The 27,983-nt window shown below is 38.2% G+C and overlaps 1 protein-coding gene across 1 annotated transcript in view; it reads right to left on the bottom strand.

Moving 5' to 3' along the window:
• The window catches only part of DCC (DCC netrin 1 receptor), a 1,045,570-nt gene that overhangs the window by 641,390 nt on the left and 376,197 nt on the right, over positions 1-27,983 (bottom strand). The window lies entirely within an intron of this gene.

Consider the following 27,983-nt stretch of genomic DNA (forward strand, 5'->3'; position numbering starts at 1 on the left):
CATGGCTCCTTCATGTGGACCACCCCAAGCTATCCTGCTCAAGGATAAGACCACCTGGAGAGAAGACCCTGTCTTTCCAGTCAAGGTCATCATAAACAAGCCACCCCCACCAATACACTAACTGACCACAAGTACATAAGGGAGACCAGTCCAGCTGGCCCAGACCAGAAGAACCACCCAGCTAATCTAATGAACCATGAGTTAAATAATTAAACAGTTGTTTTAAGCCACTGAGCTCTGAGATGGTTTGCTATATAGCAAAAGCGATTTGATATATTAGGGAAAAAGCCAAAAACACAAAACAAACAAAAAAATTTTGGTGCATTACTCTGCTTGCAGTCTCCCAAGAACAAAATGTACTTCTGAATACAATGTGATATGTTAATAAAATGTATGTTTTGCTATTTATGAGCAGTCACCGATCTGTAGAACTATGCAACATCTGTTTGCAATTGAAAATGCTATCACACAAAGGTTTTTTCAAACTTGCTTATATATGCATCTAATCATACCACCAACACATTTTTTAAATGAGAAGGACAGAAATTTATGTACCTAACATATTGTCATTTTCCTATTCACTTATATACTTGAGGAACAATACCTTGAGTCAAGGAATAAAAGATACATTTCAAATATAAGATGCTGCTCATACATTACTGGGAATGTCTTTTTGTAGAGCTCTTCCTAATATTTCTCATTAAAAAAGAAAAAAAAAAAACAAGTACTATATTTTACCCCATCATTGGCCTTAAAGACTGCACAAAAAGTCAAAATATTGGAATACATTTTTTGTTTCAAGACTTATTTAAAACATCACATGCCATATTGCCTTTAATTCTGCAGGCATTTGGATCACAGTATTAGCTAGGGAACACTTAGACTCTCATAACAAATTTTGCTGAAGGTACATATTGAGTAGGACCCATGGATGCCTTTTCTCATCAGGAACTCTGCAACACTAATTTTATTAATTCACTGAACACTACAGGAAAATGAATAGTATTAGCATATATTATAATAAAAGTATAATCCAGGGATATTTTTTTAAAGTAATTCAACAAATGTTCATTAACATTTACTGTGTCTTAGAACTTTGATAGCCATTAATGATTCCAAGTAAAGAACACTACCCCTGCCCTCAAAGAGCTCCCAGTCAAGTGAAAAAAGAAAATTATTTATCTGAGAAACAATCAGAATTGAAAATCTCCACACTTTACAACAAGTCTAACCTTGTAATTAGCCATGCTAGCCATTGACTCTATAATTGATTCAATTATGGTAATAGGCATATTTGCCATATCACTAGTTACTAAGAGAGATAAAACAAAGTACCAGGAATTGAGCTGTATCGTTAAGTTGGAGATTTTTTCTATCCACTATTAAGAAATGAATATGATGCTATGATCCTCACACCTGGACACCAGAGCATTTAAAATAGTTTCTCACATGTTGACCAGTGGGTACCAGTTGGTTCCCATAGGAGTATTCTGAAAGTGGAATTAACTTTAAGTATTGGATAAAATTGCTGAAATCACTGGATTATAAACTACTATGGTTATAAATAAGCATATGCTTTGACATGAGACTAACCTGGGTTCAAATTCTGATTTTTCCCAATTTACTACATAGATCATAGGAAGAATGAGAACCTGTGCTTTGTTCAATGTTTACAAATTAATTAAAGTACCAAGTAGCCATGGAGTAGCTGGCTGGCTTCTAATTTCAAGAGCTTTAGAAATACATATGTATTGGGGCGCCTGGCTGGCTCAGTCAGTAGCGCATGTGACTCTTGATCTCAGGGTTGTAAGTTCAAGCCCCATGTTGGGTAGAGAAATTACTTAAAAATAAAATCTTAAAAAAAAGAAAGAAATATGTACGTATTTAGTTAGCTTCACAACACAAAAACATTTTATGTGAGTTTCTAATAGCAGTTCCTTTTTATTTTAAGCATTTTTTAAAAAGGGAAAAAAAGAAAACTTTGTTTTTGACTTTAAGGATTTATTTATTTATTTTGAGAGGAGGGGGAGGGGCAGCAGAAGAGGAAGAGAGAAAATCTCAAACCAACTCCCCACTGAGCCACTGAGTGGGGAACCCAATGTGGGGCTCGATCTCACAACCCTGAGATCATGACCTGAGCCAAAATCAAGCATCAGGTGCTTAACCACCTGACCACCCAGGTGCCCCAAGGGTCTTTGATTTTAATTTTGGTCTTTTCTGCTCACTTCCTCCTCATTTCCTTTATCTCTTTCCCCTCCTTACTCAACCCCTTTATTTCTTCCCCCATTATAAAAAAGCTCAAGGACATACAGGCACACAAATCCCTGACCAATAAGAAGAGCTTCCTCCCAACTCAGAAGGTATTTGGAGTTTCAGCAAAGGACAGAACTTTCACTGTACTTAGAAAGTGTCTCTGAAGTCTCTCTGAACCAGCCTAGTCTGCCACTTCCTCTAGCCAGGATAGAGAGACATTTGCCAAATCTCCGCCATAGGGTGATACTAAGTCACTTAAAAAAAAAAAGCAAAAACAAAACAAAACAAAAAATCTATATTGCTCTATAAGGCAGAGCAAAATAGAACATTTAAGGAATTTCACTAAAGTCCTATATTTGGAGGGGTTGGGCATGAAGACTCTGGTTAAGTGACTGTTTACCAAATGCTTAGAGGCAAGGTTTGTATCAAGAACATCTTTTGGAACACTACATTGCCTTTTACAGAAACTACAATAAAATGCACTCAACATCATAATGCATACAACTTAATTTTTGGAAGGATTCGGAAAGAATTATAGGATCTTGTCAGGCCCCAAGTCACATTATTAACATTAATCTTCATCATGCATGCCTGAGGATACTGAGACTAAAAGTAGGCTGCCCTGTGAGAAGTAATAGCATTTTTATTTACTTTGATTTTCTTTGTGTTATAAAAGTAGACGAAGAGTGAAAATAAATTATTTTGGGTTTTGGATAAACATATGTTTATGGTACTAAGAGTTTAAATAGATGTTAAAACCACTTTCTAGAGCAGTTCTTTCCAAAGGAACAAGTAGGGATGCCCAACTCATTCAAAATGACAGCCTATATAAATTGAATTTCCTGCATGATTTTCATTCTTCACTTAAATGTAAAATAGAGTTTAAAGCTATGCTTATTCTCTGAAAGTATCTGTAGTGTAGGTCTGTTTTTCATTGTGATGTGCAACATATTTTTAGAAACATCTGCACACTGGGAATCAGTATGGTCTCTTGTTTTCAGCTTCCCTGAATCTCACAGGGCACCATCTGTCCAGAGACATTTAAGCCTTTCACCAGTGTTATGTGATGTAATAAAATAGTGATGATTTACCTTCCTGGGCAAATCTGTTACCTCATTCTTCTAGGTGGAATGTCAGATTTTAAAATTAAAATGTTTATAGGAGTATAATGGGGAATAAATTCCCCTAAACTGTTCTGAAATTTACTTCTCTTTTAACAGAGTATTGGAGATAAAAGCAAAACTTTGCAAATGTTCCTCTTGGAAATAACTTAGAAGGGAGCAAGGGGGGATCAAATAAAGCCACGAAGGAGAGAGCTAGATCTAGGAAGTCACATTCATGAAGGTCAGATCTAGAGGTCAGCAAGCCAGGAAGCTACAGTAGGGAATACACTTGGAGGAAGGCCAACAATTTGGGATTGAATTAAAGTGCATAAGGAAAACAAGGGTGAGGGAGCAGTTCCAGAAGTAGGATCGAAGCAAAGGGCTTAAGAATAGATGTGGGACACTAGAGTGTCCAGCATCAGAAGCTGTCTTGGGGAAGGGCTGATATGAGAAACATAGGAGACCAAGCTGGGGGAACAAGATATAAAAACTCAAATTTCCTCTCCTGACTTTTCTCTTTTTTTAAGATTTTATTTATTTATTTATCTGAGAAAGAGAGAGAGTGAGAGAGAGCACAAGCCAGAGGGAGGGCAGAGGGAGAAGCAGACTTCCCGCTGAGCAGGGTGCCCAATGCAGGCAATCCCAGGACCCCAGGATCATGACACCAAGCCAAAGGCAGACGCTTAACCGAATGAGCCACCCAGGCCCCCCTCCTCTTTTCACTTCTAAATACCATAAGTGCCTCTCTCAGAGCCATGAGACTCTTTCAAAGCAGGATGCTACAAACCAACCTGTGTTACCAAAGCTTTCACAATAAAACTAACTAAACATGGGATTCTAGAGAGAGTCTCATTACGTTCTAAGCCTTTAAAATGCACTGCATTTGAAGGAGACCGTTGAACTAAATAGGGGTCCTTTGAAAAGATTCTCTCTAAAGTGCACCCTCATTTATAAAGGTCCTTTTGTTTAGGAAGCACCTTTGTGCTTAGTTCTGGAAATGCATTAACTGAAGAGGTCTTTTACCTCCCGACTTCTACTCAATTGTATTTTACCTTGCCTGTCTTTATGGGAAATGATCCTTTTCATCATTCAGAAATTATTTTCTTAAAAAAACACACATTGTTTCTTAGTGCTGAAGTTTTTCCTTGTGTATTCAATCAGTAATGGAAAAAAGTCATCTCTTCAACTATCCAACTCTTTAAAGAACAAAGTAATTTAGGCTTTCCTTACTCTTTTCACATATAAGTAAGTGGGCACAACAGCAGTCTCAAATTGATGAAGACTTTGTAAAAAATGAGTATCTTTCCATGACATTCCTCCATCCCTCCTGCTACAATGTGAGCTCCTTGAAAGGAAGAGTGTGGTTATTTTGATACAGGTATTCAGTAAATACTGACTATGAAATTCAATTCTCAACAATGACTTGCATTCATCCAGAACAGATAGCACAGTTTGGTGGATCCCAATCTTTCTATCACTTAGGACTTATTTCCCTTGTATTTCTCTCTATAGGCTATATATTTTGAAAGATATTATCTAACAAACAACCTGCTTTAATATTTTTTTAACAAGATGACCATGAATTTTATTACCTTTCAAATAGTAAAGTCCAAAAGAATGTCAGGCTGAGCAAGTAAAATGAAAATCAACTGAGCCAGGCTTTTGGATTCTTTATCTACCTGCCTACCTTATTTACCTATCTTATCAATCTACCAAATCCTATGTAAAAAAAAAAAAAAAACACACACACAAAAAAACAACAAGAGCAAAAGAACAGGTAAAAAATAAAATTTAAAATACTATTTAAAGTATCAGCAGTAATAAACATGATGTACTAGGAATAAATCTATAGAAAGATATAAATAACATCTATGATTAAACAGACTTTAAAATAGAATTTTAAAGACCAAAATGAAGAAAGAAAGAAAGAAAGATAGAGTGAGTCATACCCAAGATTGGAAAGCCCAGAACTATAAAGATGTAAACTGTAGAGATGGTCCCTTCCAAAAACATTTGCAATTGAGTACATTCTAATCAAAATCTCAACTCCTGTCTTGAGGGAAACTTTCAAAGTCAACTAAAATTTCATGCAAATAGAAAGGGCCAACAAAAGCCAAAATACACTGGAATAAAGAGCAAAATAGGAAGATACTCTTACAGAGTCCCTGAGGTACTTTAGTGCTATAGTAATCAAAGTGACATGCTGATGCAAGGAGAGATATATAGAACACTGACAGAGAATACAGAGCTCAGAAACATAGCCTACATTAATGGATCCTCAATATATATTTAGCAGGATGCTATATGGCACTACAGAGCAGTGACAGAAGGATGATCCTTTCCATAGAGGGGCAGAAGAGAACTGATAAGGGGAAAAATGAAAGGGATATTGATAAGATAACAATGAAATTAAAACCCTACCTCCCACCATATCCAACAGTCAGGCGCAGTCAATGCCTAAGTGTAGAAAGTAAAATGATAAAACTTTTAGGAGATAATAAAGCAGTATCTTGACAATCTTGGGGTAGGTAGGATTGCTTAAGCAAGACAGGAAAAAGCAAAACTAAAAAGGTAGGAAGGAAGGAAGGGAGGGAGGGAGGGAGGAAGGAAGGAAAGAAGGAGGAAGCCAGGCAGGTGGGCGGGCAGGGAATTTTTTTAAAAAGAAGAAGAAGAAAGAAAAAAGTTAAAACTAGGCCATTGCTCAAATTGTTCCTCTTGAAATTGTCCTAAGTCTGCCAACTTTGTTACCAGTATGTCACATGGCAAGTAGACACATGAGAGGAAGTTTTTAGAAACTTTTATAAAAATTGGACATGGAAAATTTATGTCTACTGGGCCCATTTTAAAAGTTATGTTTGCATATCAAATGCCTTTATTTTTATTTATTTTATATTAATTCATTTCATTGTATTTTACCAACGTAATAGCTAATGCCTAAGAAAAAAATTTAATGATCTGCAGAGTTTGAGAAGTAGTGAAATAGCAATGAATTTAAAATTAATTAAAAAAAATAATTCTATTCATGAAAAGATACTCCACGATTCATTAAAAGACACTTTCAAACCACAGAATGCAAGAAAATGTTTTGGGTTCTTTAATTATTTGATGTGTTAAATGCATGTGTAAAACACCAAAGAAAAGGGACCCCCGGGTGGCTCAGTTGATTAAGCATCTGACTCTTGATTACTGCTCAGGTCATGATCTCGGGGTCGTGGGATCAAGCCCCACATTGAGCTCCATGCTTAGTGAGGAGTCTGCTTGGGATTCTCTCTCTCCCTCTACCCCTCACCCCCATAAATAAATAAATCTTAAAAAAACAAAACAAAACAAAGAAAAAGGCTTAATATTAAATGCAATAGTTGTACCCTATAGCAAACTTATAAAAACTCTCCTTGTAGCTTCTTTCATATCTCTACAGGGGTGTATTTGTTTCTTGATCTATCTAAAATTTTAGACATTATTTATTGACTTCTTAAAATGATAGCTGAGGATTTATACCACCATTCCACTTCCAGTGTATTGCTATTGAAATTACCCATATTGGTTACCATTGAAACTTACAATACAATACCCATTACTCTATTTCTTCTTTATTCAGTGATATTTCCTGACTTCATAGTTTGTAACAAGAGAATATTACTGTCTCTATCCATTGGTTTTTGTTTGCTTATTTTTTAAATCACTCTTCTTTTTTGTCATCTACTGTGTGCCAGATACTTTTTTACCCTTTCAGGATAGATTTGATAATGTCTTGTTCATTGATTCAAAAAGGTCAAAATTAATAAATGCTGTTTACATTTTCAAAATTATGTAAATATTGCTTCCTGATGGGCCAAGTAGTACACAATAATGACTTCTTTTGCTCTTATTTTTAATTTTTCTAGGCATTTATATTTCTTCTTTAAAAAAAAGAAAAAAAATAATTGCATTAATAATATCATTTTCTTCAAACATTCCATCAAATCTGCCAAATCCCTTCTGATGCAGTCTGGCTTGGTTGCTGTCTTTGTCAACTGCTCTTCTAGGGTGTTCCTTCATTGTTTTCTCTTACTTTGCATCCACTGCTACTTGTAGTGGGTTTAATTTTACCCACTACCCTCCCAACAAAAAAGATATGTCCATGTCCTAATCCCTAAAACCTTCTTTAAAAAAAGGGGGCATTGGGGGGTGGGGGAGCGTGTCTTTATAGATGTAATTAAGAATCTTGAGATGAGAAGATCATCCTTGGATTATCCATGTGGGTCCTAATTCCAATTATAGCTGTCCTTATAAAAGAGAAGTAGAGAGGGTTTGGAGACAGATGGACAAAGAAGACCCCTAAGAAAGGAGGAGGAAATGCTATTGTGGATTTGAAGTGGATTGATAACAGTCACAGGCCAAGCCACGCCTGGAGCCAACATAAGCAGGAAGAAGCAAACAACAGATTCTCCCTAGAGCCTCCAGAGGGAAGACAGCCCTGCTGACACCTCGACTTCAAACTTCTGGTTTCCATCACTCTAAGTGAATGAGCATGTGTTGACATAAGCCACCCAGTTTATGGTACTTTGTTACAGCAGCTTCGGGAAACACACTAGTCAGGGCCAGGGCTGATGAGATTGGTGAGGCAGATGCCTTACATGCAAACTTTAATGGGGCACCAAAAACCTCAATTTGAAGATAAAATGATGTTTTAAATGCAGTTTTTAAATTAAATGAATGCAGAAAACCCATGGTGGAAAAAACCACCAATATTTTAAAAACAGGAGAATCCGAGCCTAAATGTGTAGGACACATTTTGGGACTCACCTTGGTCCAGCCCGGCTGCTGGTCAACTACTCTCTAGTTCTTGGCTCCCTTGGTTACAACAAGTAACTTCCTAGGAAAAGTACGAGATATGTAATTTCTAAGCCCTTGAGTATCTAACAATGACTTTATCTTCTTTTTTTAAGATTTCATTTATTTATTTGTCAGAGAGAAAGAGAGCACACAAGCAGGGGCAGTGGCAGGCAGAAGGAGAAGCAGGCTCCCCGCTGAGCAGGGAACCAGATGCAGGACTCCATCCCAGGACCCTGGGATCATGACCTGAGCCAAAGGCAGACGCTTAACTGACTGAGCCACCCAGGCATCCCAAACAATGACTTTATTTTATCCTTACATCTGATCAACAGTCTGGATGTTTAAGGATTCCTAGATTGGAAAAAAAAAAAAATTCCAAAATAAATACGAAGCTTTGCTTTTGTATCTTTTTGCATCCAGTTTGCTGAGTCAGGTGGTAACTTGTTTGGGAAACTTATCTATCCCTCCACTTTCTCAAATTGTGTAATAGATTCAGTGTAAGCCTTTTTCTTTCATCTAACTCAACACTTGACAGGACTTCTTAATTAGAAGACATATCAGGGAAACTATTTTATATATTTTTAAATGTGTTCCCCTTCCGTTTTATCTTTTCTTTCTTCTGGTATTCCTATTAGGCAGATAGTAGAAATCTTGACCCCATCCTCTTATCTTTGCTTCCTTCCAACTTTCTTTTTAAGAGAACAAGTCTTAAAGGTTCCTTCTCTTCCATCTTCCAAACCTTCGATTTTTTAAAATTTCTGTTTATATGTAAATTTTAAGAGATTGTTTTTTCTTCTCCAATTGTTTCTTTTTTGGAGTTACTGTTACTGGTTTATGAATACATTGTTTTCTTAAGTTTCTCGAAGATTATTCATTAGTAGTTATTTAAAAACTCTGTTTGCCTGCATTATTTGGAAATTACTTAATTTTTCTGATTTTTAAAGTTTGTCATTGCCTTCCTTTATCGTGTTGTAAGAATTCTTAAAATGGTTGGTGACCCTTTGCTGTGAATTTATATTTAAGTGTGAACCAACAGAAATATTTACCTGGGTCTCCGCAGGTTGGAGAGACTGTCAGAGTCAAATTCTTTACTGTGTGAGTGACCGGGGAGCTCCCTATTGTGCCGGGAACCTCTCTATGCCAAAAGGCAGAGTTCTTTGCTATTCTAGATCTCCCTACACAGTCCACTCATATTTTCAGAGAAGATCCTTCCTGTTTGACTTATGAAGTAGTGACTATTTGTTAGGTATTCTGCACAAATGGGTAGGGCAGAAGACAGCTGTAGAGACAAGCAGTTGGATATTTTGTTAATATCCCCTCCCCATCTCCCTTTTTTTTCCCTCCTTCCTACCTCGGGGTTCTCCTTGGTACTCAAGCTTCTGCAAGGCCGTTCAACACCATCCTTGGCTGTGATCCACCCAGGGCGCTCTAGACCAGTGGTTATAAACTGATTGTGCAACAGAATCACCTGGAGGGCTTGTTAAAATACAGATCCCTAGGCAACACCAGAGAGCCTCAATCAATGGGTCTGGGGTAGGGCCCATTAATTTACATTTCGAACCAGCTCCCAGGTGATGATCACACAGCTGATCAGGGACCACTCTGTGAACCACTGCTCACAGCTAACCTAACTTGCCTGAATATCACAAACATCCGGGGCTTTCTTTCCAGAACTGTTCTCCGGTCCCACATCACTTTGACAATTTCAAATTGGTACGCTTATCTGCCCCCCCTCCTCCGGAGATGATCATCAAGGAAATTTGGTTGGCTGCAGCTTCTTCAGGCTTGCTTCATTTCTCCCCTCCTGCATCTGACTTTTGTTGTCTACAGATTGTTGCAATCTGTTGTGGACATATGCCCCACATTTTTTTATTTATTATTTTGGGGTTGTACCTTCCAATTCTTACAAACTTTTTCTATCAGTGCCTCAAGTGTTTTGGGGAAGAGATAAAGTTTAGTTGGTAAATAAGTCATCTTCAAATGGAACTCAGTTAAAGATATAAAATATAAAGATGACCCCTTCGCTTTGGCTACCAACTTAACTGGCACTCAGACCACAAAATTGATATGAAGTATTCATCAGGTAAGAGGAAATATTTTCAATATTAGGCACTGAAAGGCCAAAATCCTAGTTTCAGATGTCTAACTGAAAGCTTAAGCTTTAATACAAAAGGTATTAAGTTTCTGGGATCTAGTATGTATGTATGTATATATGTATTTATTATTTACGGGATCTAGTAATTTAAACCCAAGCTCTCGCATTGAAATTATTTCCCTTTGTAAAGTTCTTTCCAGTTGCTGCCATTCTTCCCAGCAGCTCCCAGAGGAAGTGGTAGGGATGCTACCCCATTAAAAGTACGAAAGGTTTGAAGTACCATGACATGATATCCATGGCCACACAGTCAATCCACCTTCGAGGAATTGTGCCCAAAGCACTCTGAAAACCAGGCAGTGGACCAATTCACAAAATTCATTTTCTTGGCAATGAAAATATTTGCATACACTTGGATATGTATTAAAGCAGGAAATCTCCAGGAGAAGCAAGACAGATAGATGTGTACTGTATTATAATGACTTTGCCTTTAGAAGCAAGAAATTAGAGATATAATGCTGACTCATTCCTTGGGGAGTTTCTGCTTTGGCTAAGTCTTTATCATGAAGAACAAACAACCCCCAAAATAAAATAAAATAAAATCACTGTGATGGATCAGAAGCTGTACTGGACTGAAACCTCTTTGAAGGGAGGGGATTATCTAAACTGAGCTCTTTTATCTTTTCAAATAGAGAATACAGTCAGTTATGTTACTGACCCTAGAGACCTGTTTCTACATTTTGCATGATAGCTTCTTAATAGGCCCTCCCACAGTAGTTTCTCTGATGAAGTATCTTAGACAGTAACTATCAGCCAAAGGGAAGGGAATGAAAGCAGAATAAATTTTCAACTCTAAACTTATTAAACCTGGGATGCCTGGGTGGCTCAGGTGGTTAAACAGCTGCCTTCAGCTCAGGTCATGATCCCAGGGTCCTGGGATCAAGTTCTGCATCGGTCTCCCTGCTAAGCAGGGAGCCGGCTTCTCCCTCTGCCTACCACTCCTCCTGCTTGTGATCTTTCTCTCTCTCTGACAAATAAATAAATAAAATCTTTAAAAAAAAAAAAAGAATAAACTTATTAAACCTCTAGCACAAATCATCACATCACTTCTGCCAACCATGACAATCCACAGACATGCATTTAATCAGGGTCTCTCTCAAAAATAAATTGCTGGTGCCCCACAATACACACAAACCTCTTGCTATTATTCTCCTGATATTCATGGTTTACTGACTGTTTTTAATCATGGTACAATGGGATATTCTTGAAAGAATAACTATTAACATGAAGTTCCTTAACCAAGAAGTGTTCAGCATGAATTGATAAAATTACAATCTATTTAAGTATTTGCCATTACAATACCATTTAATAAAGGGGATATGGTAATTAATAGCTTCCAATAATCCAAAAAGATTCAACTATAATAAGTAAAAAGAAGACACCACAGAATAAATAACTACATTATAAAATAAAAGAGTGGGGTATCACAGAGCAAGGTATGGTGCTTTATTCGTAAACTTGAAAAAATATACATGTTATATTCGGGATATATCAGAATCATCTGGAAAGCTAATAAAGAAAATAGCTTCACTGAAGAAGGACAAGGCCTGGCCCTGGTATTTTTACCAAGTTCCTTAAAAAGCACTGCACTTAGGAGTTAAGTAAAATATGGGAGAGGTAAGGAAAGAGGAGAGAGAGAGAGAGATCAACATTACAGAAGGCTTTTGATATTAAAGAAATTCCTACCTCCCATTTTAAATAGATAAAATACCAAGAGAAAACTTCTTAAAGATCTCTCTGAAACAATGTCTCCATCTCCATCTCAATATTCATGAGAATATAATGATCCAAAATATCTTTGGGTTCTGAATACTGACTCACTAGTGTGTCTATGTAGAGGAAGTTTCCAGCCTCTCTGTCCACACCTGGAGTACAGGGTAAAAAAGAGAGACTATACCCAACATCTGAAAGAAGCCTAGTGGCTACTGAAGGGAGAACATGCTAGAGAAATCAGCAATACCAGCTAACAAGGGGCTTGGGCATATTGCTTTTTAACTTGAATAAATGAGTTTCAAAATTGAACAGAACTGAAAAGTAAGTATCATTTTATCCATTTAGTTTAAATATTGAATTCATTTTTTTACACACAATAATTTTTCTTTACTGGAAAAAAAAAATATATATATATATGGTCTCCATCTCATGCCTACTTCCAGGTTTGTGTATGAGGCCTATTGTTCATGCTGACATTGGGCCACCCAGGGCTCAGCTCTTCCCAGACAACACTGAATAAAAGGCCCACTGAGGGTCGGGGCACCTGGGTGGCTCATTCAGTTAGGTCAAAATCTTGATTTCAGCTCAGGTCATGATCTCAGGGTCCTGAGATTGAGCCCTGTGTAGGGTTCCATGCTCAGCATGGAGTCTGAATGAGATTCTCTCTCTCCTTCTCCCTCTGCCCCTCCCCTCCACTTGCACGCACACACGCACGCACGCTCTCTCTCTAAAATAAATACATAAAATCTTTTTTTTAAAAAGGCCTACTGAGGCTTGAAACGGGGAAACATTTCTGAAAGGGAAAGCAGTTATTACTTAAGAACAGAAAAGATGAAAGCCCCAGTTTCCCTCTGTGAAGGCTGGATGGGAGGGGGGGCCAAGAACACTCACTGTCCTGCCCACCTTGGCATGTCAGGGACCATCTAAAGGAACCAAATGATCTCTGGACTATGGGGCCTTGAAGGATGTGGATGATGAACTTTGAATACTTTAATGCTCTCAGTTTATGATCATGAACAAATATCTTGACTACAATATGAAGATTTCAATCTTTTCTGAATCCAAGATCCTGTGACTCTCCAAATCCCCACTGTCTGGGTTGTTTCTATACTATAACTTAAATCTTTTGACTCATGGTTTGATTACTTGACACCCAGATAAAGAGAAGTCCTGGGATCTAGGAATCAGGGACTTAACCATCAGCTCCCCTGCCCTGTAATTCCCACCCCTCAGTGATGATTCATGTTTGGTTACTGCCCACAGCCCTGGATGGACACTAAGACACTGTAATGTTGTGCCCACTGTGACTACATCAGGGAAGATGACAGACATGGTTTCCCCTGCATTCAGGAAGCTTCCATTTTAGTGGGGTAGGCAGGTGCTAAAAAAATAATAATAAAATTATAACCAGCAATCCTTATGAAGGACATTTGATGCATGGTGCTCTGATAGCAATTAGCAGTGAGCCCTAGAGAAAACAATGGATATTCCAGAAAAAGTGACGTCAAAACATAACTCTGGGGTGCCTGAGTGGCTCAGTTGGTTAAACGTCTGCCTTTGGCTCAGGTCACGATCCCAGGGTCCTGGGGATTGAGTCCGAATTGGGCTCCCTGTTCAGCAGGGAGTCTGCTTCTCCCTCTCCCACTGTCCCCCCCCCCGCTCATTCTCTCTCTCTCTTTCTTTCTCTCTCTTTAGTAAATAAGAAAATTCTTAAACCACACACACACACACAGAACTCTGTAGAATGAATAGGAATGGGCTTAGCCAAGAGGAACTGAAAAGAAGATCTCTAGGAAATGACTCCATATTCCAAGTCTCAGTGTGGGAGGAAACAGCTTACTCAAGGAACGGAAAAAGATTATAATGACTAGAGCATGGCATAGAAACTAGTGGATGAAGTTGGCTGTGGAGGAAGGAGAGAAAAGTGGAAGGAAAGGATGGAAGGAGGAAGCCAGATCATGCAGGACTTTTAGGTCATTACAGTTTAGATTTGATCCTAGAAACACAGGAAATGATTGAACAACTTCACATATTTTCAAAAGATAATTTTATCCTCTGTATATAAAATAGACTGTCATCTAATTAACAGACAATTGTAGGAGAAGGAGTTGATGGATGATGGTGGCTTCTGTTTAAGTTAGAGCCAGTAGACATAGAAATAAACACAACAAGAAATAAACAGTTATAGAGAGACAATCTCTGGCAAAGTAGCAAAGGCAAAATTATGGAGAAAGGATAGAAATGATGCTAGAACAACTGGACAGCTACATAAAAAATAAGGAATCTAGACACACCTTACACCCTTTATAAAAAGTTACTCAAAATAGATCATATATCTGAATGTCAAACAAAAAATTATAAAACTCCTAAAGGATAACATAGGAGAATACATAAATGAGCTTGGATATAGTGGTGACTTTTTAGAGATGACGCCAGAAGTATGATCCATGAAAAAAAAAAAAAGATAAACTGGATGTCATTAAAATTAAAAAACTTCTGGGCGCCTGGGTGGCTCAGTTGGTTAGGCGACTGCCTTCGGCTCAGGTCATGATCCTGGAGTCCCGGGATCGAGTCCCGCATCAGGCTCCCTGCTCAGCAGGGAGTCTGCTTCTCCCTCTGACCCTCCTCCCTCTCATGCTCTCTGTCTCTCATTCTCTCTCTCAAATAAATAAATAAAATCTTAAAAAAAAAATATATGAGCACTTTAAAAATAAATAAATAAATAAATAAAATAAAATAAAATTAAAAACTTCTGCTCTGTGAAAGCCACCGTCAAGAGAATGTGAAGACAGAATACAGACTGAGAGAAAATGTTTGCAGGAGACATAGCGGATAAAGCACTGTCATCTCAAATATGAAAGAACTCTTAAACTCAACAATATGAAAATGAACAGCTCAAAAAATGAGCAAAAGGGCTGAACAGACACTTTCCCAAAGAAGATATGCAGATGGCAAATAAGCATATGAAAAATGCCCCATGTCCTCTGTCATCGGGAAAATGCAAATTAAAACAAGATACCATTACACACCTAACAGAATGCCAAAATCCAGAACACTGAAGACACCAAATAATAGTGAGGATGTGGAGCAACAGGAACTCACAGTCACTGCTGGTGGGAATGCAAAATGGTACAGCTACTTTGGAAGACGTTTTGCCAGTTCCTTATAAAACTAAACATACTTTTACTGTACAATCTAGCAATCCCATTCCTTGGTATTTACCTAAATGAATTGAAATTCATGTCCACACAAAACCTGTGAATGTTTATAGCAGCTTTATCCATATTTGCTAAAACTTAGAAGCAACCAAGATGTCCTTTGGTAGGTGAAGGGATAAATGAACCATGGTACATCCAGACAATGGAATATCATTCAGCACTAAAAAGAAAGGAGCTATTAAGCCATGAAAAGACATGGAGGAATGTTAAATGGATATTACTCAGTAAAAGAAGACAATCCGAAAAGGCTGCATGCTATATGATTCCAACCATATGACATTCTGAAAAAAGCAAAATTAAGACAGTAAAAAAAGATCAGTGGTTGCCAGTAGTTATATATTTCATTATATATTTGTCAAAACCAATAGAATACACAACACCAAGAGTGAACCCTTAAGTAAACTATGGACTTTGAGTGATATTGATATGTTCGGTGTAGTCTCATCAATTGGAATAAATGTACCACTCCAATGTGGAATGTTAGTAATGGGAGAAGTTGTGCGTGTGTGGGGAGATAGGATATATGGGAACTCTCTGTATCTTCTATTCAATTTTGCTGTGAACTTCACAGTGCTCTAAAAAAGTAAGTCTATTTAAAAGGGGAAAAAATGTTTCTTAGAAAGACTAGACATGGCTCGCTATTTGATAAGAATGTTTTAAGTAGATGGCAGAGAGAAAAAGTAAATTGCCCAGGTTTCTGTCTTGGACAACTCAATGGATGGGGTATCATTCACTGCAGTGGGGCTTACAGGAAGAGGGAAGAAAGAGGATAATGAGGCAAGAGAAATGGAAAAGGAAATCAGATTCCTGGTTTAAACTACTTCGAGTCCTTTAGTCCTTGCCCCCCCTCCCCACTTTTTTTTTTTTTTTAATTTGGAGTCTAGCCCGCATCTCCTAACACATTTCATTGGAAAATGTCAGCCACTTATGGGCTAGGCGTAGCTTGATTCTGATAGAAAAGTGCAAATAAAAACAGATGTCCTTGTACACATTAAGAAAAAGCATGATGGCTTAGAGCAAAGAATGTGATTTTGAGGTCTAAAAGACCTGGGTTTCAAACTTGCTTTGCATGTTCCTTAGCTGTGGGATGAATTATTTAAACTGTCCCTCAGTCTCCTCCTAAGGGATATGGCATGCAGGGTGGTTGGGAGGGACATAAATTATGTTGTTGTCTTTTAGGTAAGTGTCACAAAGTTGGTCCTTACACCATAAAAGTAAGTGTTGGGATTATACACTGGGTGCTTCTCACATTTTAACATGAATTTGGCAGCTGTATAAAAATACAATACAATTAGGTGGGAGTGAAATCATGTTGAATACATACCCAAAAGTGGTGATTTCCGGAATTCTCCTGAAATTCAATCTATGAGTGGAGACTTGATACCGTACCTTGTATTTATTTTGTTGTTGTTGTTAAGATTTTTTTTTTTTATTTGACAGAGACAGAGAGAGCACAAGCAGGGGGAGGGGCACGGGGAGAGGGAGAAGCAGACACCCCGCTGAGCAGGGAGCCCGATGAGAGGCTCAATCCCAGGACCCTGAGATCATGACTTGAGCTGAAGGCAGACGCTTAACCCGCTGAGCCACCCAGGCGCCCCAATACCACACCTTTTATTGAAGATACTCTACCCTCTTCTAGAAGGGAGCTTATGGTTTGTTCTTTTATGTAAGCCATACCAGCAGTAAGTCCTCACGACATTTCAAAGCTCCATTCCAAATGGTAACATGCAGATTTTTCTTCTGTTGCCTCCTTGGTCTTTCCTTCCCCAAAAGTCGTTCTTTCAAAGGTTTAACTGTAGACATTCTGAGTATACAAAGGGTGCCTATATTATTAAAGAATTAAATAATATAGACTAAGTACCTACTGAGTGCTAAATATGGCAGAGGGGGAAACAATCAAACAAAAAACACAACCGCCAAGAAGATTTAACAACAAACCACACCGAAATTCAAAAAAATAAAGTAAAGCTTTAGGGAAAAGGTCTTATGCCACCCACGAAATAATACGAATGTGGAAATAAACAGACCAGGGACTAAGGATTCTCCAATCAGTTGGGGTTTCCCCTGCAGAGAGGTGGCACAGCAGACCTCCTGGGTAGCATGTTAGTCTAAACTGTTGAGGGCAGTGGAGCGGAGCTCTCTGCTTTCTGTAGGACAGGCAGAGTGGCCAGTATGACTGGGCGTCTTCGTGATGCAAACTGGCAGCCTTCACCTGTGCTGACCACATTTGTAGTTTTTTCCCCCCATTGGTGACCTACCACATGTAAACCTGCTTTCTGCCTCTAATTTCTGAGGCACAGCAGCCGAGCAAAAAAATATGAAAAGGTTACTCATTATAAACTGAAAAATGGATAAACTCATAATTTCTCAAACATGTGAAACACATGTCCCCCAGGTAAGACCTTGCACTCCAAATGTCAGGCCAGAGTGAATTCTTAAAGCCGAGTTACATAAAGCTCCGAAAATGGAGTTTATAATGAAAACGTGGACAGGCTCTTGTAGCCACTGTAGTATAGAAAATTTAATATGTCACCTTGTTTTACAAGATTTTAATGGCATAGAAGAAAATTAAAACATTTAACATCTTTCACTTCACCAAATTGCTTCCCTCCTCCAAAGTGTGGTGCCATTTGTAATGCTATTTCATTTATAAACATCCCTTTTATTGTCACTGGCCCGGCTCAGCTTTACACCCCACATTTCCTTTCCAAAGCACTGACACGCTTATTGGGGCAACATTGCCTGATAATTGCATTCACATTTTCTGAAGGTATGTTAAGTTGTAAGAGTGCTGGTGGAGAAAGGGATGGAATTATTTACATAGCTGCTCAGGCAACATAAATAATGCTGATCATTAAAATATCTTCTAAGAGCCTTTCAAAAGCCCTTTAAAAAAAAGAAAGAAAGAAAAGAAACATTTGTACTGCAGATATTTACACAAATCCAGGGGGAGAAAGGAAAGGATAGCCTAGCATTGGAGAAAACATATTTAAATCCTCTGGCAAAATAGGATGACTGCCTGCATTTTCGAACACAAGCAGACAACAAGCATCATAATGAGGGATGGGGGCACCTGGCTGGCTCAGTCCGGAGAGCATGTGGCTCTTGATCTTGGGGTTGTGAGTTTGAGCCCCACATTGAGTGTAGGGATTACTTAAATACATGAATAAACTTCAAAAAAAAAATGAGGGGGGGCGCCTGGGTGGCTCAGTTGGTTGAGCGACTGCCTTCGGCTCAGGTCATGATCCTGGAGTCCTGGGATCGAGTCCCGCATCGGGCTCCCTGCTCAGCGGGGAGTCTGCTTCTCCCTCTGACCCTCCTCCCTCTCATGCTCTCTGTCTCTCATTCTCTCTCTCTCAAATAAAAAAAAAAAAAATGAGGGATAATTTTCTAAGTCAGTTATAAATAATCAAGACTCGTATAAAAACGTAGCTATTAATCCAAGTCAGATTACCAACATGAATCTCTTAACTCTAGCAATATTTTGATATCTGTCATGACCATTTACTTTCATGATGTGTTAAACACCAACTGGGGTAACCTGCCAATTGGCAGTTCACGTGCGTTCTCAGAGGGAGGAGGAAGAGTCCCAACATTTGCTAGTCCACAGAAAGCTCTACAAAGCTATGGCAGACTTTACTGCAGACTTTGGATAAGTGAGAATTAAGAGGTGTTATGTTTCGGGCGCCTGGGTGGCTCAGTCATTGGGCGCCTGCCTTCGGCTCAGGTCATGATCCCAGGGTCCTGGGATCCAGCCCCGCATCGGGCTCCCTGCTCCGCGGGAAGCCTGCTTCTCCCTCTCCCACTCCCCCTGCTTGTGTTCCCTCTCTCGCTGTGTCTCTCTGTGTCGAATAAATAAATAAAATCTTTAAAAAAAAAAAAAAAAAGAGGTGTTATGTTTCAATATCATGAAAGAATAAAGTCAAAACCTTGAATATTACCTACGTACTTTGTAGAGTAGTCATTATTTCATTAACTCTGATTACTCAGGAAGATGTGCTGATCCCACAGCATTGGTGCTAAGAGTTTTAAAGAGACATATATATATATTTTATATTATATATAAATATATATATATATATATAAACCTCCAGGGCTGAGACTCAACTGAAAAAACCTTAGAGAAATAGCTGCGATGCTTGCTCATGAAGTACCCAATGCCCTATGGGACCCCAAGAATGCCCCTGGAAGCAATGCTTGCATCAAAGGAATACTAATTTTTTATGCCATGTTCCAGCCTTTGGAGATGAATTCTCCTTGCAACAGGGGCCACAAAAATCCAATCCAATAAAATCAGCCAGCATTGAAACATAGTGTTGAAATTATATATAGGCTTTATTAATCTTTAACACACTTTCTTAAATAGACTCCTAGTTGGTGAAATGCTCCAAGTGAAATTTCAGCAAATGAAGTCTCATGAGCAGCCCTTTTTAAGGGTGGTAGAGCTTTAGGGTTACAATGAAAATGATTTTTTTTTGGGTAAAATACAATTTTTAACAATGTGCATAATAGAACAACAAAAGTAGAGGGGCTATAAATCAAACAGTAAGTTTTATGACTATGGTGTTCATCAATGGATTTAAGACATAGAGGGTAGATAGGAAGAGCCATCTAAATGGAAAGGTGTGTGAGTGTATGCATATTGTCTCTAGGGTGTGTATTTATGTCTAAATATCTCTGGACAACCTAGGTTGGAATATAGACAATATATTGTTTAAAGATCATAATGGAAAACATGCAGACAATACAATATAGATTCTCTCTCTCTCACATATATATCCTCCCCCCAGCACCGATATTTATGGAACTACTTACATGCAATTACTCTGACCCCTGCTTACTAGATTCTCAATTAGTCATACTACCCCCAGGCTTCACTGCCTTAAGGAAATTAAAGTCCTTACTTTGGGTTCCTGAACCCAATTCCAATGCATAGAGGTTTTTCTGCAGCACCAACAATTCTCTGGACATCAACTGGGTGTTCTTACAATTCAACTCAATTCTGACATCTATCTGCCTGGGGACAGATCAGATTCCACAGGTTAGGGGTTCAGTCCTACTGCCCCCCCCACTCCCCACTTCAGAGGCTAGTTAGTCATAAACCCAGGTTTTCATCTGTGCTTCTGACCCACTGGCTACAGCTTGGAAGTTCCAACCACCTCCTCCTCCAGTTAGATTAATTCATTGGAGCAGCTCACAGAACTCAGAGAAATATTTTACTTACTAGATCACTGGCTTATCATCAAAGGGTATAACTCAGGGACAACCAGAAGGAGGAGATACAGGACCAAGTGTGGGGCAAGGGGGCAGAGCCTCCATGCCCATCCCAGGCGCCATTCTCTCAGCACCTTTACATGTTTACCAACTGGGAAACTCTTGGAACCTTCTTTGGATTTTTATGGAGGCTTCAATATATAGGCATGACTGACTAAATCACTGACCATTAGCTATTGACTGAACCTCCAGCCCCTCTCCCCTCCTAGGAGATCAAGGGGGTGGGATTGAAAGTCAACCCTCTAATCACTTGGTTGTTTCTCCCGCTAACCAGGTCCCATCCTTGAGTGGGATCCCATAGTCAACCTCATTAACATATAAAAAGACCTTAATAGTTCTTAGGACTAAGGAAGTACCCAGGGTTTTAGGAGCTCAGTGTCAGAAACAGGATGAAGGCCATATATATATTTCTTTTTTTTTTTAAAGATTTTATTTATACATTTGAGAGAGAATGAGATAGAGAGAGCATGAGAGGGGGGAGGGTCAGAGGGAGAAGCAGACTCCCCGCCGAGCAGGGAGCCCGATGCGGGACTCGATCCCAGGACTCCAGGATCATGACCTGAGCTGAAGGCAGTCGCTTAACCAACGGAGCCACCCAGGCGCCCGGCCATATATATATTTCTTATTACCAATTACAGTATTACAGCCCCAGAGCTCTATATGGTCCAGTGAAAGCAGTTATATCCATACCTGAGAGGCATTTAGAGACAAGCCCCAGTTAAGAACCTGAAATGAATTGTGTGAACAAAAGCAGCTTTTCAGATGCTTTGAGAGGGTTTCCAACCTGCCTTTCAGTGGAAAACACTAAGCTCTGGGGTTAAGGCAATAGCTTTTGTCTTTTAATAGAAAGCCTCAAAAAAAAGCCTCTAAAGAATTTTCAACTATAGCAGTGGGAGGAGCAGTTTTAAATATATTAATACTATATTACATTATTTATTATGTAAGTGTGTGTGTGTGTGTGTTTATTCCCAGCATTTATTCTACTGTGTAGATTTGGGACCTACCCTGCTTATTTACTTGCTATCAAAAATATCCATCATTGTTGTTTTGTTGTTGTTGTTTTATGCTAAACTCAGGATTCAAGGTCCAAAACAAGTTATTTGCTGCATCAAGAATACAAGGCTCCTTCATGTATCCCAATGGCTCCCTATTCGCTAGAAATCAACTTTTCTGATTTATTCTAATTCTCACAGCTACTGAATAATGGGCTTTTTAACAATTATGGGAGTAATGGCCAATGGGTTAGACTGCTTATTACAGAATATGTATAGATTCTAAGTATAAGATTAGACTATTAAAAAAACAATAATTTCCTAAAGGGAGATCAGTAAGGGCTTTCACTAACAGTACTTTCATCTACATTCTAACAGGAAAAGTTTAAAATGATTTAGGGACTACATACACTAAAATTTTCTATGATTTCTTTTAACTAACATAGTTCTAGAATATCCCCTAAGTTTAAAGTTTTCCTTACTTTGTAGAAAAACTTTGTATCTAATATAAATATCTCAATTCAAAGGTCTTTATGTAACATTTCATTTAAATAATACATTTTACCATGGACATAAAAATATAATAGGAAAAAAACCAGAACCAGTGATAGGTTCATAAAAGTAAAAGTGCTTTATTAAATTTATTATCAGTCATAATTTCATCAGAGATTTATTATGATGCCACCTGAGCTATCTACTTACTCTGATTTAAGTCTTTGTTAGGCCTGACATTTATCAAAAAAAAAAAAAATCAAGCTTTTGTATTTCAAAGGGGTCTTCTAGAATGCAAAAGAGTTTTCTGTTACTATCACTGAGTTATTTTAAATATTACTCCTTCATTTTTATTATAGAACCAGCAAGAATCACACTGTAGCTAGCTTAAGGTTTGAATTAAAACACAAAACAAAACAGTGCTCTTAAGATAATGATTTTTAGAATGAATAATTAGCTATTTCCATTGTCACATGAATTAGAATTCATAACAAAGAAAAGGAAATGAAAGGAAGATTTTAAAAATTTATTTTGTTGATGTTTCTACTATAAAAAGCCCTGTCAAGTTCTCTTTTGTAATTTTTATAATGTAGAAGATGTCTTTCTACTGTGCATATTTTTCAGGAATATATTTCTATTTTAATTTTATTGCAGAGTTAATTGACTTAGGAAGGAGGCAACTAAAAACCTATTCTTTAAAATGCAATTATTTAAGCAGAGGGTGTGGGAGGATGCGGGTAAGGAGGCATTGGGGCAATGCTGGTGATTATCCCAGTTTTATTTAGCAATAAAATTAAAAGAAAATTGTAAGATTAGCATGCGTACAACAATTACTTATAACACCACATTTCCTTCATATATATACATATTTTTTCTCTCTCTCATGTTTTAACCACAAAACAATAGGAACATTTAGCTAACTGGAGATAATTAAGACCATTAAAAATTATGGAGTCTGAACAATTTATTTTACTACTTATTGTTTGAAAATAAATACTATCCCTATTGGTTTAAAATAAAAAAGCTTTGCTCTGTAACTGCACCTTCCCAAAATAGAATTTTGAGAGTATTCAAAGGCCTTGGGATATATTTTCCAAACTGCTTGACCAGATGAACTTGACCTTCTAGGCAAGATTCTTATATTTGTTCCTGTAGAGAAAAGGAATATGAGCATTTTTCTTGCTGTTACCTTTATATAACATTTGAGTGACCTGAGGCAATGTAGTTTATTCTCCCTTCTCTTAAGACAAGCTCCTTTTTCTGTTTCCTTTTAAGTAAAAACATAAAGGTCAGATTATCATTTCACAAAATGCTCCATTCAGCTGAGGTGATTCTAGCTTCTCTCACGATAATATGCTTTCACTAATTATTTCATAACTCATTTAAATGGGAGGCATTCTGGAAGGGAATTCACTGCAACAACTCCTCAAGTAACTAATTATTTTTTTTTTTAACACAGGGGAATTTTAATTATAATGCCTGTGTTATTTAAAAGCAGTGTGTGACAATTTGCATCTTGAAACATCTATTGTAATAGGGAAGAAAAAAAAATATGCTCCTGAATGAAATAACAATTCAAGTAAAGGCAATTTAGTTGGCCTTTTATTTCCTTGATTTTCAAGGAACAGAAAGAAAAAAAATGCAAACTGAGCCTGAATTATAAAACCACTTACAGAGATTAAAAGATAAGAAAAATCCTGGCCCTATAAAGAGTACATATAAGCTTATTTTTAAAGTTACATGTTCTCTATACTTTAGGAGAGATTTATCATGTGTCATCATTTAATGTATAGCTATGGTGGCAAAATCTCTCATTTTAGAAGAAAACAACCAAATCACAGTGTTTTCCCACAGGGAGTTGATATTTTCAAGGGACTAAATGGATAAATAAAACCTATTATTATTGTATTATTATTATTATGACAATGACTATTACTTTCCCTTAGTTTATATTTTGGAGAGTTTTATTGGTTAAAAATAAGTGACTAGGTAAGAAACTATTCACAGTGTCCTTATATATAGTCCTCAGATTGAGAAGCAAAGTGATAAGGGAATAAGTATGTGCCAGAGTTAGACAATGTAGGTTCTAGTTTCTGCCTGTAGATAGTCACTACCTTTTTTTTTCGGTTTATTCTCCATCAATTTGGGTATCTGTATCACAGAGCCTTTTTGAGCATTATGAGCTAATGCATATGAATATACTGTACAAAGAGGAAAATATTATACAAAAGTCAGCAGTTTTAATAGTCAAAATGTAAATGCTTAAAAATTAACAAAAGAAGAATCTACCTAGATGCAAATGCTCTATGATGTATCCTGCAATCAGCGTCCCTTTACCTGAGGAGGAGGAGCAGTGGATCCCACTACATCCCCAAGAGAGTAAATACAAGGAGCCGTAGCACTTAGGTTCCAACTGTGACCCACATAGCCCTGCAGGGGTAGTGGGTGGGCAAAGGAGCTGGGTGGTTGGGTGGGTGAGTTGGGTGGCGGATGGGCGGTGGTGGTGTCAGGGAAAATAAACAAGATGGTACTTTCATGATTATTCAGAGGAGCTCTGCAGTGATATGATTTTCTTCCACACTGGCATTGACTCCCTTGTCCCCCAGGGGAGAGGGAGGTATGATAAACTCTCTGTCTAGACCAACTAACTCCAGTGAACTTAGCTTCAGTGAATCTTTTTCAGTTGGAAGGACATTAAGGAGGCTCCGTGGAGAAGATTGCCTGGCATCTTTTTTTGAAATGATAACAGCTGTTGCATGATCTAGAACTCCTGGTCTGACCAGTACAAATTATATTGGCTTCATGGACAGAACACTAGATCAAGTTGTGAAAAATGAATCTTGTAATCAAACAAATTTTGGCACAGCTTGCCAACAAACTGCATAGATTCAACTTTTTAAAAACTCAATTCAGGCTTGCCAGTTTGTGCTTGTAGATTGCAAAAGCAGTTATCTGATCCAAGATGACAATATTTATAGCTCAGGATTTGTAGCCTATATTTCTTTCTCTCCCAACCCCTCCAAAAATGTTCTGTATCATCACAAGGAATATTCAAAGTTGTCATTTCCTAATAATACTAATTGTAATAACATCATAATACCCATTTTTAGGTCTATTTGTACTCTTACTGCTGCCATTGAATAAGAATCTACTCTGTACCAGGGCTTTACATGCTAAATGTTACTTAAAAGCCAGCACAGCCTTAGGAGGTAGGTTATTATGTCAATTTTACAGAAGAGAATCCAGAGGCTCAGACAGCTGGCAACATCTGGAGTAGGAAAAATGTGCTTGGCCAGATGCAAGCTCATCTTGATGTTATGGGTATCAAAAGGAATGAGGAATTGGCACATGCCTTTTTTATTTTTTTAAGTAGCATATGGATATTCCAGTCCAGTCCACCTTCTGCTTCCAAAGTCCTCAATAGTTCAGTAATTTATAGACTACTGAGATATAAATCAAATTATTCCAATAATTTATCAACTACTGAAATATAAATAAAATTATTCCAACTCTGTCCATCAAGTAGGTAAGTTTAATCTCATTGAGTACAAAAACAAAAGAAAGAAAGAGAGAGAGAGAGAGAGAAGTCGAGGAGGAGGAAAACAAAAATGACATTGACAGTGTAGAAGCCAAGGGCAAGCTGCCCCAACATGGACCACTTTGGCATGAAGATTATTCTGAGCAGAAAGCAAAAGAGACCCTATGGGCTCAAGAGAAACTTTTGCCCCTCCCTTAATTATACAGAGTAATCTCAGTTGGAGGTCTTTCCCAGAACAAGGGTTATTAGTGGAAATAAATTTTATTTGAAAATTTCTGCCACGCATATGGCAGGACAAACCTCTAATTACCAAACTTCTATTCTCCTTCTTATTGCCCTGTGAAGTGCATTCCTTTCCTCTGAAATCCCAGACCCCTACCCCTAACTCCTTAGTTCAGAATGACATATATACCTCATTTTGTCTGAGTGTCTTTGGAATTCCCATGTCTGTGTGGATTCCCTGTATGCATGCTATTAAATTCTATTTTCTCCTGTTAATCTGTTTTATGTCAATTTGATTCTTAGTCCAGCTAGATGGACCCTTGAAAGGGACAGAAATTCTTACTCCCTGACAATGGAAACCACTCCATATATTGCATAAAGCTCCATGCATTCACTGGCAAAACAAATATCTAATGAATAACTACTAAACGTGCCCAACACTCTGACACGTATAGAGAGGAGAAGGGAAGGAGAAGCTTTGCAGATAAAGTTCGGCTCTGCTTCTCTCTTTAAAAGTCTCAATCTAGAAGGCTAAACAGAAATATCCATGGCAGAGAAATATTGCACCATTTTAGACTAGAGCTAACTGGATACAGATAAAATTCCCAAGTTTCAGCCAGTACAGGCCACGCTGCTTTCAAATGGAATAACAGCCCTTACTGATAGACTCGTAATTACCAGGAATGCCAAGAGTCAGTAGCTTGTTACGCTGAGATTTTTTTTTTTTTTTTTTTTTTTTTTTAGAGAAAGGGAGAGAAGAGGGGAGGGGCAGAGGGACAGATGAAAAGAGAATCTCAAGCAGCCTCCATGTCCAGCACTGGGGGCTCCATCTCACAACCCTGAGATCATGACCTGAGCCGAAATCAAGAGTTGGAAGCTCAACCAACCGAGTCACACAGGCGCGCTATACGGAAACTTTTAATAAGATGTTGGATGGGATGGTAGCCCTTGGTTTATCTTTCCTACTCCCCCTCCTGCTTCAGCTGAGTGTGCACTTCGGTTTAAGAGTTTGAAGAGTATGTGAGAAGTTCCTAGAAAACAGGATGAATGGTGCATGGCAAGATCACGGCATGAAATGCTCTGATTGATTAAAGACAGATTTCATTTGCCACATTTCTTTTTCTCAAAAGACACTTTGAGAAAGCAAAAATGGAAGAGAGGCATTATTATTTTAAATGGACTCTACAGGGGCTCCTGGGTGGCTCAGTCGTTAAGCGTCTGCCTTTGGGTCCTGGGATCGAGCCCCACATTGGGCTCCCTGTTCGGCGGGAAGCCTGCTTCTCCCTCTCCCACTTCCTCTGCTTGTGTTCCCTCTCTCGCTGTGTTTCTCTCTGTCAAATAAATAAGTCTTTAAAAAAAAATAAAAATAAAAAAATAAAAAAATAAATGGACTCTACACCACACCTGAGGGTACAAAACAGGTTTTTTGGGGGGTTTTTTGGTTTTGTTTTTTCACTCAAGCAAAGCTGACTGTTCCCTTTTAGAGGTGACTGGTTTATTGACTGCTAATGCTTTAAAAATGAGATTAAATCAGGCCCATGGTCTTTATTACAAGGAAGATATATGCCCCTTGTGCATTCCAGTGGTTTGGCAATCTTAACCTCGACAGACATAACATTGATGTATATGCTGTGTTGCCAAACAGCATGGTAAGTGTTTAAAATGCTGTGAACAGCCTTATTGCCTTGAAATGATACTATCTAATATTAGACTGTAACTCAGTGACTGAACCGGCCCACCCATCCTTCTACAGAATAGGAAAGTTGAAGCCACTTTGTTTTAATATCTCACAGGTAAGGGATCATTCTTCATTTCACCATTGAAACAGAGCACGTAAAAGTGAATCTAGATTGCAGGGAAACTGAAACCACAATGCATCCGGTCATTTTCATTCACAGCACATATTGCATCTGCCTTTTAGAATCGGGTGTCAAAATGCCAGCCTAGCTCATTCAAATTGTCAGAACTACCTTAGCACCCTTTCCACTTCCCTTGGAATATTCTGGGAAAGCAGATTTTACCTTAATCCTCAGGGCTTATTCTACTTGTTCCTTTTAATCAATCATAATTAACATAGACTTTCAGTCCTCTCTACACTTTATGCTCATCAGTCAAATTCCAGACATCCATCACTCAAAGGACCCAGGGGGCTGATAGCCTTGGTTTGCATGATCAGAATGCCACCTCACGTTTTTGCTGAGTAAAGAGGAC

This window comes from Leptonychotes weddellii, chromosome 13, assembly GCF_054177405.1.
Source record: "Leptonychotes weddellii isolate Sample4059 chromosome 13, ASM5417740v2, whole genome shotgun sequence".
Taxonomy (NCBI): domain Eukaryota; kingdom Metazoa; phylum Chordata; class Mammalia; order Carnivora; family Phocidae; genus Leptonychotes; species Leptonychotes weddellii.